The sequence below is a fragment of the Sus scrofa genome, chromosome 1 (assembly GCF_000003025.6).
Source record: "Sus scrofa isolate TJ Tabasco breed Duroc chromosome 1, Sscrofa11.1, whole genome shotgun sequence".
In the NCBI taxonomy this organism is placed as follows: Eukaryota; Metazoa; Chordata; class Mammalia; order Artiodactyla; family Suidae; genus Sus; species Sus scrofa.
Genome location: NC_010443.5, coordinates 261,311,577 through 261,324,503, shown reverse-complemented (window position 1 = coordinate 261,324,503; position 12,927 = coordinate 261,311,577). Strand labels below are relative to the sequence as shown.

Here is a 12,927-nt window from a genome sequence, read left to right as displayed (position 1 = left end):
CTTGGCTCTCATCAGTTCCTGTCTTCCACCCACACCCCTCCAAGCTCCAGGCAAACGCAGCTGCACTCCGTTCCTTGAATCCTCCTGTAATCTTTGCACAGACTGTTTCCTCTGTTCCCGGACTCTCTTTCATCGCTGTTCTTCTTTTCTCCTTCCGCTCATGATCAAGCCCAGATTTCCTCCACGAACTCTTCTCTAACCACCCTTCCCCCATGAAGCTGAGCTCTTCTGAGCCCCCACCCATCATCCCTGTCACACTATTTAGGTCTACTCCCAAGTCAGCCTCCCCCATAGGACTAAGACCTGTTCCAGTGTGTCCCAGCGCCTAGCGCATGGCCACCACAGCTCCAGATTCATCAAAAGAAGAAACTCATAAATCACATGCCTGCACACACACGTGTAAACACTCAGGCACACACACATTCACACAGAGATGGCGAAGGGTGTAGGTGCTGCCATCTATGGGCAAAAAGGGTATTACACTCTTCCCCGGGCTCTGGACACCAGGAGCTGGAGCGTCTCAAACTGGATTGGGTCTAGAATAGCTCCAGATAACTCCAAGTTGGCCAGTTTTCCTTTTTGGACCTTAAGGCTGCTGCAACTTAGAAACAAGGTCCATAAACCATTGGCTATGGTCACAGCCCACGTGCTCCAAGGGGAGCCATAAAGAGCAGGGTCTCCTCCCAGTGCCTGCCATCCCAGCCTGGGGATCATGGGGTGCCTGTTTGCTGAATTATATCTTAGAGAAGGGAGAGCAGACACTTTCTAATAGTGGGAAGAGTGGGTAGAGAGCTTGCAGATAGTGAAAGTACAAATACCAGGAACCCCATCTATCCAGGTGGCTGAAGAGGGGCTTTCTGCCCTGGGGGAAGAGGTGGTCGGGAAGGGATGGAAAAGTGGTGTTTTTTTCCTAAAGACTTCTCCCAGCTCATTGGGAGGACCCTTCAACTTGGTGGGGGCAGCATATCTGCCCAGCAATGCCGCAAGGGTTCAAATGGCCGCCCCAAGGACAAGGGTTGTCATTTTCTGAGCACCCACCAGTGTCACAACCTTTACATACATCATGTCTCATCCTCACAGTAACTTGGCCAGCAGACGTCATAGTCCCCATTTTGTGACAGAAGAATACAAGTTCAGAGAGGAGAAATAATGTGCTCAGGGTCACACAGCTAAGATGTCTGGGAAGCTCCCACCAAGTCAGGCTGCCTGCCCGATATGTTAGTTTCACTGCGTTTCAACTTGTGAGGCTGGGCCTCTTGCTCACTAGAGAAAAATATAAAGTTCCAGTTATTCTAGACCAGAGGGTCATTAGCAAACTTTTACTATAAAGGGCCAGATAGTAAATATTTTAGGTTTTGCAGGCCACATACCCTCTCTGTTGTATATTTTTCCTTGTTTAGTTTTGGATTTTTTTTATACAACCTTTGAAAAATTGAAAAACCATTCTTTGCTTAGAAGCACACAAAAGCAGACCGGGGTTTCCCAAGGGCTGTAGTTTGTGGCCTACAGACGTAAGAAAATAATATTTATAATCTTAAGTATAAAAACTTCTGGTGGAAATGTTTATGCCAAATGCTCGGTTCTTCAACTCTATTTCTCCCCCTTCAGATGGCTTCTTACTGACTCATTCTCTCCTAAAGAAGGGCCCTACCTCAAGCTGCAATTAGGCAGCAAAATATTTCAAGGGTTGTTCAGATTCTAAAAACATAACTGTGGACCAAATAAGGTCTAACTCAATGCTGGGAAGAGATGAGGGAGGCAAATATGACAGGTAGAAAGAACCTCAAAGATAAGACGTGAAGAGAGCCAGGGAGTTCCTGCTGTGGCTCAGTGGGTTAAGAACCAACACAGTATCACTGGCCTCACGCGGTGGGTTAAAATCCGGTGTTGCCACAAGATGCGGCATAGGTCACAGTTATGGCTCAGATCCTGTGTTGCTGGGGCTGTGGTGTAGGCCGGCAGCTGCAGCTCCAATTTGACTCCTGGCCTGGGAACTTCCATGTGCTGCACGTACAGCCCTAAAATAAATAAATAAATACATCAGTAAATAAATAAACAAGAGATGGAGGCTCTAGCATAGGCCCTTAACAAAGGATTTAGAATCTTACCATGCAAAGGTGGTCTGCATCATCCGGGGGGCTCATTAGAAATGCAGAGTCTCAGGCCCCATCCAGACCAACTGAGCCAGAATCTGCATTTTCACTGAAGGCTGGTGGCAACCCTGTGTCCAGCAAGTCTATGGGCACCGTTTTTCCAACAGCATTTGCTCACTTTGTGTCTCTGTGTCACATTTCAGTAATTCTCACAGCACTTCAAGCTTTTTCATGATTGTTATTATACTTGTTACCGTGGTGATGTGCAACAAGTGAGCTTTGATGTGACCACTATGACTTGCTAAAGGCTCAGATGACGGTTAGCATTTTTTAGAAATAAAATTTGTTGTTGTTGTTGTTTTTAACAGTCACATCTTCGGCATATGGAAGTTTCCGGGGTAGGGGTCAAATCAGAGCTGTGCTGCCAGCCTACACCATAGCCACAGCACCACAGCTTGTGGCAATGCCAGATCCTTAACCCAGTGAGCAAGGTCAGGGATTGAACATGCATCCTCATGGAGACTAGTCAGGTTCTTAACCTGCTGAGCCACAATGAGAACTCCCAATAATTTTTTCTTTTTTTTCTGGTCTTTTTAGGGCTGCACTCATGGCATATGGGTCAAATTGGAGCTGGAGCTGCTGGCCTATCCCACAGCCACAGCCACAGGATCTGAGCCCCAACAGTGACCTACACCACAGCTGCAATTTGGCAAAATGTAACAAAAGATGGAAACATGTCATTTTTGACCCAACGACTCCATTTCTTGGACTTTGTTCTAGAAAATAATGGAAGAAGATTAATTTATGCACTAGGATGTTAATCACAGCACTGTTTATAAACAGTCTGAATGCCTACTAATAAGAGAATCAGTTAAGTGAACCATTTACACGATAGATATAATAATAAAGAATGATTCTTAAAAAGCAGGCCAGCCATCATCATTTTAAAAACAAAGCATAAAACCTGTTTTTACAAATAAAATGCATTATTTCATTTCTTTAACTCCCCAGAGTACTGGGATAAAAGATTTTTTAAATAAACACACATTTATCTACTTGGATATAGTATAATTTTAAAACTCTTTAAAAAATTAAAGTCCTAAATAACGTGAGAAAATATTTATGTTATAATGTTGGAAAAAAATGAAGAGTCAGAATAGATGATTACAAACACGATATGACCACAATTATGTGGGCGGGGAAAAAAAAAAGTGCTGAAAATATCAGGAAGGAAACAGGCCCAAATGTTTGCAGTGATTATGTCATGTTGGCAGAATTATAGTTCTTTTTTTATATACTTTTTTATTTTCTAAATTTTCTATGATGAACAGCTGTTTTTCCCCTTTTTCAGGGCTGCACCTGTGGCATATGGAAGTTCCCAGGGTATGGGTCAAATCGGAGCTGCAGCTACCGGCCTACACCAGATCCTTAACCTACTGAGCAAGGCGAGGGATCGAACCTGCCTCCTCATGGATACTAGGTGGGTTTGTAACCCACTGATCCATAATGGGAACTCCAAAGAGCTACTATATTTAGAAAAAGAAAAGAAAGTCGGAGTTCCCATTGTGGCACAGCAGAAACGAATCTGACTAGGAACCATGAGGTTGCAGGTTCAATCCCTGGCTTCACTCAGTGGGTTAAGGATCCAGTGTTGCTATGAGCTCTGGTGTAGGTCGCAGACACAGATTGGATCCTGCATTGCTGTGGCTGTGGTGTAGGCCGGCAGCTGTAGCTCTGATTCGACCCCTAGCCTGGGAACCTCCATATGCTGTAGATGTGGCCCTAAAAAGACAAAAGACAAAAAAAAAAAAAAAAAAAAAAAAAAGAATCTGGCATTGCCCTGAGCTGTGGTGTTGATCACAGACATGGCTCAGATCCCACATGGCTGTGGCTGATTCAACCCCTAGCCTGGGAATCTCCATATGCTGCAGGTGTGGCTTTAAAAAAAAAAGAAAGAAAGAAAGGAAAGAAAGTCATGGGGTATTTCACCCATATCGCTTTGCCACTCCACCCAAATTAACTAGTATTTACCGAGTATCCACCAAAGGCTCAACCCAACCACAGCCACTAAAGAAGGAAAATTAAGGGCCATGCCCCACCCTGAAGGCTCACATATACCGAGTGTATATATTCTTTGTTTGGCAAATAAACTGGACCCAGATGATATCCTTGCTGAGGCTGGAAAGAAACAGGCTGCTTGCTTAACCAGTTCAGCAGAATAAATAAATCCATTCCCACCGGTGTGGTACCTCCATTGGAGTTCTCTGAGAAGCTCCTTGGCTCTAACTGCTTCTGGAGCCCCTTGGGGAAGAGCATGTTTCAGGGACAGGTTACAGCCCAGGAAGAAAACTCTTCTCCGAGTCCAAGCTTTGAATGCAAGAGGTGCAGAGGCTCCCTCCAAGGCAGAACCAGCCAGGTACCAGAAAGGAGTAGGAGGGGGGGCCTGGGAAGGAGCCTCACTGGCCACGTGGCCCCTGGGGACTCCAGGCCATAAGCAGTCACATTTCCAGGCCTCAGTTTCCTCATCTAGAAAATGGCACACATAACAATCTTAGGGCTACTGTGAGGCTCGAAGAAGAGAAAGTCATTTCATCTCTCTAGGCCAAGCCTCAGTTTCCTCATCTGTAAAACTGGGTCAATATCTTCTCCCTAGTAGGGTTATGAAAAGATTAACACGTCAGTGAAGATAAAAAGTGAACAGGCAGTAAGAATACTACAGACAAGGGCCCTGATCCTTATTGCTGGGAGAACAGGGACTAGGATACATGAATGAATCCTAGGCCTCAACTTCCTCATCTGTAAAATGGGCAACTGATTCAGTCCACAAAGACCAAATGTATGAACAGTAGCTGAATCTCCAGCCAGCACTGGTGCAAGTCACTTAAACATGGATGACTACTGCAGGCTCACTTTGTGCTTACAGATGAGAGTGAGTTCCCTGTTCCTGCACTGAGCACAAAGTCCTCTGACTCAGAGGCCACCAGAGCCAGGAAAGCCTGACATTATTCTGTCCACCCCCTAGTGCCAGGTAGCCACTGGGGCCCAGAGGAAGGCACAGATTAGCTCAAGTCACTCAGGATTTTGTCAGTGGCAAAACCAGGGCCCAAGCCCAGGCCTTCTACAGTCTAGCTTTGCCCTCCACGCCCACCACTGTCCTCCACCCTGCCCTTAAATTGCTGATGTGGTCCCAGGCGGGGCAGGGGAGAGCGGTCTACAGAAGGGGGTGGGGGTGGGGAGGAAAAGCTGAAGAGCAGCAGGAACCCAGCCTGCCTGTGGTCTCCAAACTCACAAACCACATCAGGCTGAAATATGACACATGCTCACTCGGTTCAAAGAGAGGAGATATTTTTACTTCACATCCCCCAGCTGCCTGAACACTAGTCTCTTTCTTTGCCTCCCCCCAAAAATGCATGGCTCCTGGGACCTAGTTTTCCCTGCGTCTGCCTGCATTTTCTCAGGAAATACTGTAGGGCTGGGGGTACCCACTCTTCCTGGCTCCCCCAGAAAGCTTGGGCTCAAATGGTGAAGGGGAGCGGGGGGTGGGGGGTATTCCTGGGCCTGGCTGGGTCCCCTGAGAACTCACCAAGTAACCTTGAGCAAGCCTGTGTCCTCTCAAAGCCTGACATGGAAGGGAGACAGACCTCCACTCTGGAGTCCTGCAGATAAATCTAGAAAAGCATGAATATGCTAACAGCCTTGAGAGGCCCCTCCAGGCCCCTCTGCTGCAGGGCTGCGCTCCCCAAGCCCTGCCCACTGACCTGCATCCCTTGTCACAGCCACAGCAAAACTCCCCTGCCCAGGTCTCTTAGTATCAGGACCAGATGGAACCTTCAGGAGAACATTTAGTGAGTAATTAAGAGCTAAGGCTCTACAATCAGACCTCAGGCATCCTGGCATCATCACCTAACAGCCGCACAACCTGAGGCACCTTATTTAGCCTCTCTGAGCCTCAGCTACCTCACCTATAAAAGCGGATAATAGTACCTACCTCAGAGGAATGGTTGTGAGGAAACAAAAAGTGATGTTTTAGTGCTTGGCTTACTAAAAGTTTTGTTTTGTTTTGTTTTGTTTTGTTTTTGCTTTTTAGATCCATACCCACCGTACACGGAGGTTCCCAGACCAGGGTTCAAATCAGAGCTGCAGCTGCCAGCCCCAGCCCCAGCCCCAGCCACACCCAATCCAAGCAGTGTCCTCCACCAGCTCACTGTAACACTGGATTCTTAACCCACTGAGCGAGGCCAGGGATCAAACCCGCATCCTCATAGGTACCAGTCAGGTTTATAACCCACTGAGCCACAAGGGGAACTCCTAAAAGGTATCATCTTTTTATGATTATCATGGAGGCAATATCCCCCCATTTTGCAGATGAGGACACTGAGGCCGGGAGAGCTGGGACTTGCCTAAGGTCACTCAGAAGAACTCAGACTATAAGTCAATGTTTCTCTCAGTCCTGTAGTCTCTTCTAGTAACCAAATATACACACTTGGCTATAGATACAGGCTGTAAAGCTTTCCTGAAGAAAATCAGAGACCAATGCCTCAGCAAAGGATGACAGACCATGCAGAAATCATCTCCCTCTCTTGGCAACTTCTCATGAGAGACCCAAACTACCCACACGGAGACCCACTGGCACCTGTTGGCTAAGAAGTATGAAGGCATCCAGTCTATAGCCCTTGCTTGTGATAGCTCAGCAGAAGCTGTCAACAGGGGCCACCTCTGGAGAGAGAAGATGGTTGAAAAGGATGAAGCTTATTCTATTCTCTACCTTTCAAACTTTTTTTTTTCTTTTGTCTTTTTAGGGCCACACCCGCGGCATATGGAGGTTCCCAGCCTAAGGGTTGAATGGGAGCTGTAGCCACCGGCCTACGCCACAGCCATAGCAACACAGGAGCCAAGCTGCATCTTCGACCTACACCACAGTCATGGCAATGCTGGATCCTTAACCCACTGAGCAAGGCCAAGGATCGAACCCGTGTCCTCAAGGATACTAGTCGGGTTCGTTAATCACTGAGCTATGACAGGAACTCCTCTACGTTACAGTCTTTAACAATTTTTTTCCTTTGCTTTAAAAGACCCAACATTGAAAAACTCAGAATAACTCAGAAGCCTTATCCAATAGATATCAGCCTATTGTCCGCTTGTAGATAAAACTTACTGCAAGTTCTGATAGCTTCTTTGGTTGGGCTTCAGGAATATGTCCCTCTGGTCTATCCCATGGCCACTGCTCTGGTTGGGACTTACACTCTCTTTCACTCGGCCATCCAATGGCTTCCTCGGGGCCTCCCTGCCTCCAGTTTAGCCCCTTCCAATGCATCCCCTACATCGGCCATCAGATTAATGAGAGTTTTGATCACTGCCTTCAGGATAAAGCCCAAATCTTGATTTACAGTCTCAACTCCCACCACTCCACTCTCCCCTCCTCTGCCATCCTAGCTCTGAGGATTGCTCTGAAAACCTCAGTGCCTTTGCATAAGCTGATCCTGCTTCTTAGAATGTCTTTTCTCCATTCGCTTTATCTCATAGGGAATGATTACTTACCTTCAAGGTCTGGGTCACCAAGACAGACTTAGTCACCCCTTGAAAGGCTGAAGTAATACTCAGTATTATAGCTGAGAAGCATCTTGAGGACAAAGATCCTTGCCCCCCGCCTCCCCCAAGGGCTCTTGGGCCCTCACAGGGCAAGAGAGAACACAGGCCCAGAAGAGTGCTGAGAATCAAAGGAGAGAAAGAAAGAAATGCCCTCAGAGGCAAAGCCTACAGCCCTCTCCTAGGAGCTGCCTGCTTTCCCAAATTCATGTTAGTCCACAATAAAAAAGACTATGGAAAATTCTGGAGTAAATTCCATTCCCTGATTCACATGGAAACCTTTGCTGCTGTGAAACTCACCCGGGTGCCAACCCAAGCTCCCCCGGCTGTTTACAATTTCCAAGGCATTTATAAATAGCGAGGCCCCAAAAAGGAAAATGGAGTTTTAAGGAGCTGGATGCTGAATGTCCTGCCTCCCTTTCCTCCTCGGTTCCAAGCCTCTTCGCCTTAATTAACGTCCCCAAGAAACACCACCCGGCACCCCATGTGTGAGTGTATGTTGCGGGGGTTGCTCGGTTTCTTAGTGAATGGAACTTGAGACTAAAGAAAGAGTCTAAAGCCCCACCAGCTAGGCATCAGCAAAGGGCCCACTGCAACTGGGTCCCAGGCCTGCCCCTTCCTCACTTGTGTGACTATCAGCCAGTCACAAACTCTCTGGACTCTTCAGTTCTCTCAACTGTGGAATGGGGCTGGGCTGAGACTCCAATGAGCTATGGTCACTGTATAGAGCAGTGCAGCAAGAGGTTTCCATGTCCTGGTCAGAAATATGGTCCTGGAAGAACAGGACTTGCAGGATCAAGCCTCTGAAAAGTCCTCAGAGGCAAAAAAAAAAAAAAAAAAAAGGCAAGAGGCACTTCCCCAGAGGCCCTGTATTCCACAAAAAGCAGTTACCCCAGGGCAGCCCTGAAGGTCTTTGGCTCTTAGAGTTCTGGGTGTTGAAAAGAGTTCCTTTACTCTGAGGAAGGTGTGGAGCAGATGAGGGGCTGCAGAAGAAGCCAATGTCCCCTCTGCTCCCAACAGCCTCCAAGAGCCCACGCTTGCCTTTGGTCACTGCCCAGAGCAGCCGGCCTGCGCTGGACCAGGGGAAGGTGCTGCTGTAATCCGGGTCTGGGGTGTATGGCCCCGGGAGGAGCTGGGGGGACCAGAAAGAAAGCAGGATCCCAATCACTGTCTTCAACTCTGAAAGAAGCTTCCGTGTGAGTCAAGGAAGGTAACAGATTCTGCAGGGCGGAGGAAGAGACAGCACGCACAGGTAGCAAATGCAAGCAGACGAGCAGGAGGAAGAACTTTTAACAGTCCTGGGACCAGAAAGAGGAAGAAAGTGGAGGGCTCATCGTCGGAGGTGCGCGGGTAAAGGCATTTTTACTTTGGACTCAAAGATCGGTCCAGCAGACTTCCCAGTACAGCCACCACCCAGACCTGCAAGCGAGTGCTGGCCTGACCCCAGGCCCATTTACCTCACCCGCGCGGACCCGGTCAAAGTTAGCTCAGGTGCTCGTAGCACAACCGGGCCTGTGAGTGGAAGCCCGGCCCCTTCTCGTCCCCTGCCCTAGCCCCTCACTCAGTCCATCTCTCCTTGGTCCCCTGGAGGACCAGGGAGGTGGGAGAGAAAACCCTTCTCCAGCGATGCCGCGGCTGCCAGGCCGAGCTCCAGGCGCGGGCGAGCTCGGACCGTGAGAGGAGGGCGAAGGACCCAGATGCCCGGGGTCCCAGCTGCTCCCAATCCCCTACCTGCTGCTGCGGCGCTGGCGACGGCGGCTGCTGGGTCCAGCTGTGCTCAGCTGGTTCCGGGCGGCGGGGCAGGGGCGCTGCGGTCGCAGGGCGGGGGCGGGGAGGGCGCGGGCGGGAGCCGCCCTCGGGGCGGGGCCGCGGGGCAGTGGGAAGGGGGGGCGCAGGCCCCTCCCACAGGCTGCCGAGAGGATGGCGACTCTGGCTCCAGGCTAGTATTCGCCGAGTGCACTGTGTGTCACTTTGCCAACCTCCTCGCTACTTCCCCAAGGAAGGCATCAAGCTCCCTGCTTTTACTCTGGAGGAAACAGGCCCGGGGCGGGGAGGGGAGATCTGCAGGAGCCTAGGGCGGAAGGGAGGAGACCCAGGGAGCGCCGGGGCAAAAAGAGCTCAGTTTGGGGTGGCAGCGTGGGGAGGCAGATTCAACTTCGGGGAGGTCAGGCTTCAGGAGGCAAAGCTCTCATTGGATGAACTGGGCAACTAACCCACAAAAGAAGAGGAGGCGTATAAACAGCAACTAGACCCACTGATGGGAACAAAGGAATAGGAGTCTCAACTGCATTCAGAAGGAAGAAACTAGAAATGCCAAAGCACATCCCTGTCCTTAAATTGTTAAGCAGGAGCTTAGAGTCTGGACCTCCTGACACTAGTCCTATAGCTTTGGGCAAGTGACTTAACATACCAAAGTTTCAGGTTCCTCATCTGTAAAATGGGCATAATAATTTCCCTTTCATGAGGTTGTTGGGAAGACTGAGTGAGAGAAAGACTCTTAGTACAATGGCCAGTACTGTTGGTTCTCTATAAATGGAAGTTCTTATTAGTGTGATGGCAGATATTATTTTAGATGATGGAACAAATCCACATTGTCAAAAAGATGCAGGCTAGGTTACTTCTAAACAAATGTAATATTGTATTTGTCGCAGTATCATCTCACATGCATTTGAGAGAGAGCCATTTCTGACGATGCAGGGCAGAGCACAGCCTCCCCCAAAACCGTCTCAGTGCAGTTGTGAGCCCCTGGCCTCTTGCAGCTGCTCTGTGACTCCAAGTTGGAAGAACTCACGCTGCAGGAGCCTGGACCAGGTGATCGAGATGTCCATCCCCAGCCTAGGTGCTGACAGCAGCCCATGTTCAGTTGGGTAAGTCACCCTCCAGCACAAGGTAAAATGTGCCAAGTCAGTAATTGCCAGGTACTGGGAATCAGAGACCGAAAAGCTGGTGTTTAAGTGGCAGAGAGGCTCAGAGCACAGCATTCATTTTTGTTGTTGTTTTTCCTTGTTTTTCCATTGAGTAGCAGCCAAGGAAGCCACAGGACCTGGGGAATCCTAGCCTGGCTCTTCCTCCTGCCCCCCAGCGTTTTCTACAACTCTAGTAATTACCAGAACCACTCCTTGAACACCTCGTGCCATACTCTAGGCTACCTATATGTTACCGCCCTTCATCCTCACTTCCTCACCCACTTCCCCTCCCCCAAGGTAGGCATGACCATGTGTAGTTTTCAGAGGAGGAGGCCCAGGCACAGAGAGGGTTAAGTAGCTCTCCTGAGTTCCTGCAAGTGACACAGTACCTGTCTGAGTCCTCGGCCCCCTCTCTCTAGACTTTGCTCAATGTCCCCCACTGGTCTTGGCTTGGGAAACTCTGTCCAGTTCCACTTTCTCTGAAAACAGAAGCAGCTCTCCAACCCCCACCGGCACCAGGGAGGCTTCTACCCTCTCTCTGCCACACCCTGCTGTTTTCAGAGGCTGCCTCTGGCCCACTGTGGGACAGGTGGGGGGAAAGGCATAAACACTGACTATTTGGATCTATGCTCTTTGATTACAATCCCCAGTATACAGAAGACCTAGAATTATCTAACATATCATTTCCAACCCCAGCTACTTCTTTCAGGGCAAAGAGAGGGAAACCTCTGAATCTTTGTCTCCAGAGAACTGGAGAATATGATCCTGGGAGGGAGGAAACCCTGGAGCATATCTTGTCCACCCCCTCATTTTAGAAATGGCAAAAATGCCAAGAGAGCAGAGAGCCTTGCCCACAGAACCCTCTGGTTGCTCCACTGGGTACTGGAGAAGCCCGTAAGCCTAGGCTGCCACCAGAAATAATTTAAAACAATGATTGTGACATCAATGATGAGAACCAAAACTACACTGGAGGGCCAAGAAAAATTCCTAGCACTTTGCTCTGCATATATCAACAGGACAATGTGTCTTGTTGCATACATCAACAGGACAATGTGTGTTTTCACAGCACATCAAGATATATTTGGGCCCGATCTTTTCTATGGATGCCTGGCATGGATGCAGAAGGCCCCTCTGCCTTGGTGTCTTATTCTCATTTCTTTTTAGACCCAACTTTGTCCTCCTCTCCCTACTAGTGTTGGGATCAGTAGGAGCTATTTGCCCTGGATCTCACCTTCAGTGGGAATGTCTTCTCGTTCTTATTGATATGGAGCTCCTCTCAAGGAGGAGCTTTGATGTCTTTTACCTGAAGACCACCTCTTTTCCAGGCCTGAGGCTGGGGGAGACAAAGGCCATGCCCAGGCCATACAGTAGACAACTGGGTTGGGGGTGGGGAGTACCTGCTCCCTCTTCTGAGAATGCCTTTCCCCACCCTTAGGGGTAGCCCTCATTTGGCACCCATGTTTGTGCTTTAACTCCCACCCTGCCCCAAACACATGGACAGCATCAGGAGTGGATACCTGATCCACTGACTAATCCACTGACTGATCGAGCTGGACTGTGAGGATTTGAAATAAGAGTTTAGGACAAAACAATTGTGATTAATTAACTGGGACTGTGAAGACGGTCATATCTGAAGATCAAGTTATTAAGTATATTTTTTCATTTTACTTTTATTTATTTATTTTTACTTTTTAGGGTCACACTTGCGGCCTATGGAGGTTCCCAGGCTAGGGGTCTAATTGGAGCTGTAGCCACCGACCTATGCCACAGCCACAGAAACATCAGATCTGAGCTGCATCTGCGACCTACACCACAGCTCACAGCAATGCCAGATCTTAACCCACTGAGTGAGGCCAGGGATCAAACCCACAACCTCATGGTTCCTGGTCAGATTCATTTCCACTGGGCCATGATGGGAACTCCTTCTTTTACATCTTAAAAATTAAAAGAGGAGTTCCTGTCATGGCTCAGCGGTTAATGAGTCTGACTAGCATCCATGAGGATGCAGATTTTATCCCTGGCCTTGCTCAGTGGGTTAAAGATCCAGCCTTGCCATGAGCCATGGTGTAGGTTACAGACTCGGCTTGGATCCTGCATTGCTATGGGCTGTGGCATAGACCAGCAGCTACAGTCCCAATTTGACCCCTAGCCTGGGAACCTCTATATGCCACAGGTGCGGCCCTAAAAAGCAAAAGAAAAAAGAAAAAAATTAAAATATATTTGATTTCCAATGTTGTGCCAATTTCTGATGTCTAGCAAACTGACTCAGTCATATGTTATCTTCCATCATGGTCTATCCCAAGAGACTGGATATAGTTCCCTGACCTATATAGTAAGACCTC

The 12,927-nt window shown here is 48.7% G+C and overlaps 1 long non-coding RNA gene across 6 annotated transcripts in view; it reads right to left on the bottom strand.

Annotated features, from left to right (window-relative positions):
* GSN overlaps positions 1–12,927 on the bottom strand; it is a 77,138-nt gene that overhangs the window by 48,345 nt on the left and 15,866 nt on the right. The window contains exon 1 of one of the 6 annotated variants that reach the window (XR_002337469.1): positions 9,411–9,792. The exons of 1 other annotated variant lie outside the window; for it this stretch is intronic. This is a non-coding gene — a long non-coding RNA (gelsolin). Of the gene's footprint in view, positions 1–7,631; positions 7,897–9,410; positions 9,793–12,927 lie in introns of those variants that run through there. 4 more of the 6 variants (XR_002337473.1, XR_002337467.1, XR_002337468.1 and 1 more) reach the window with 4 other exon arrangements.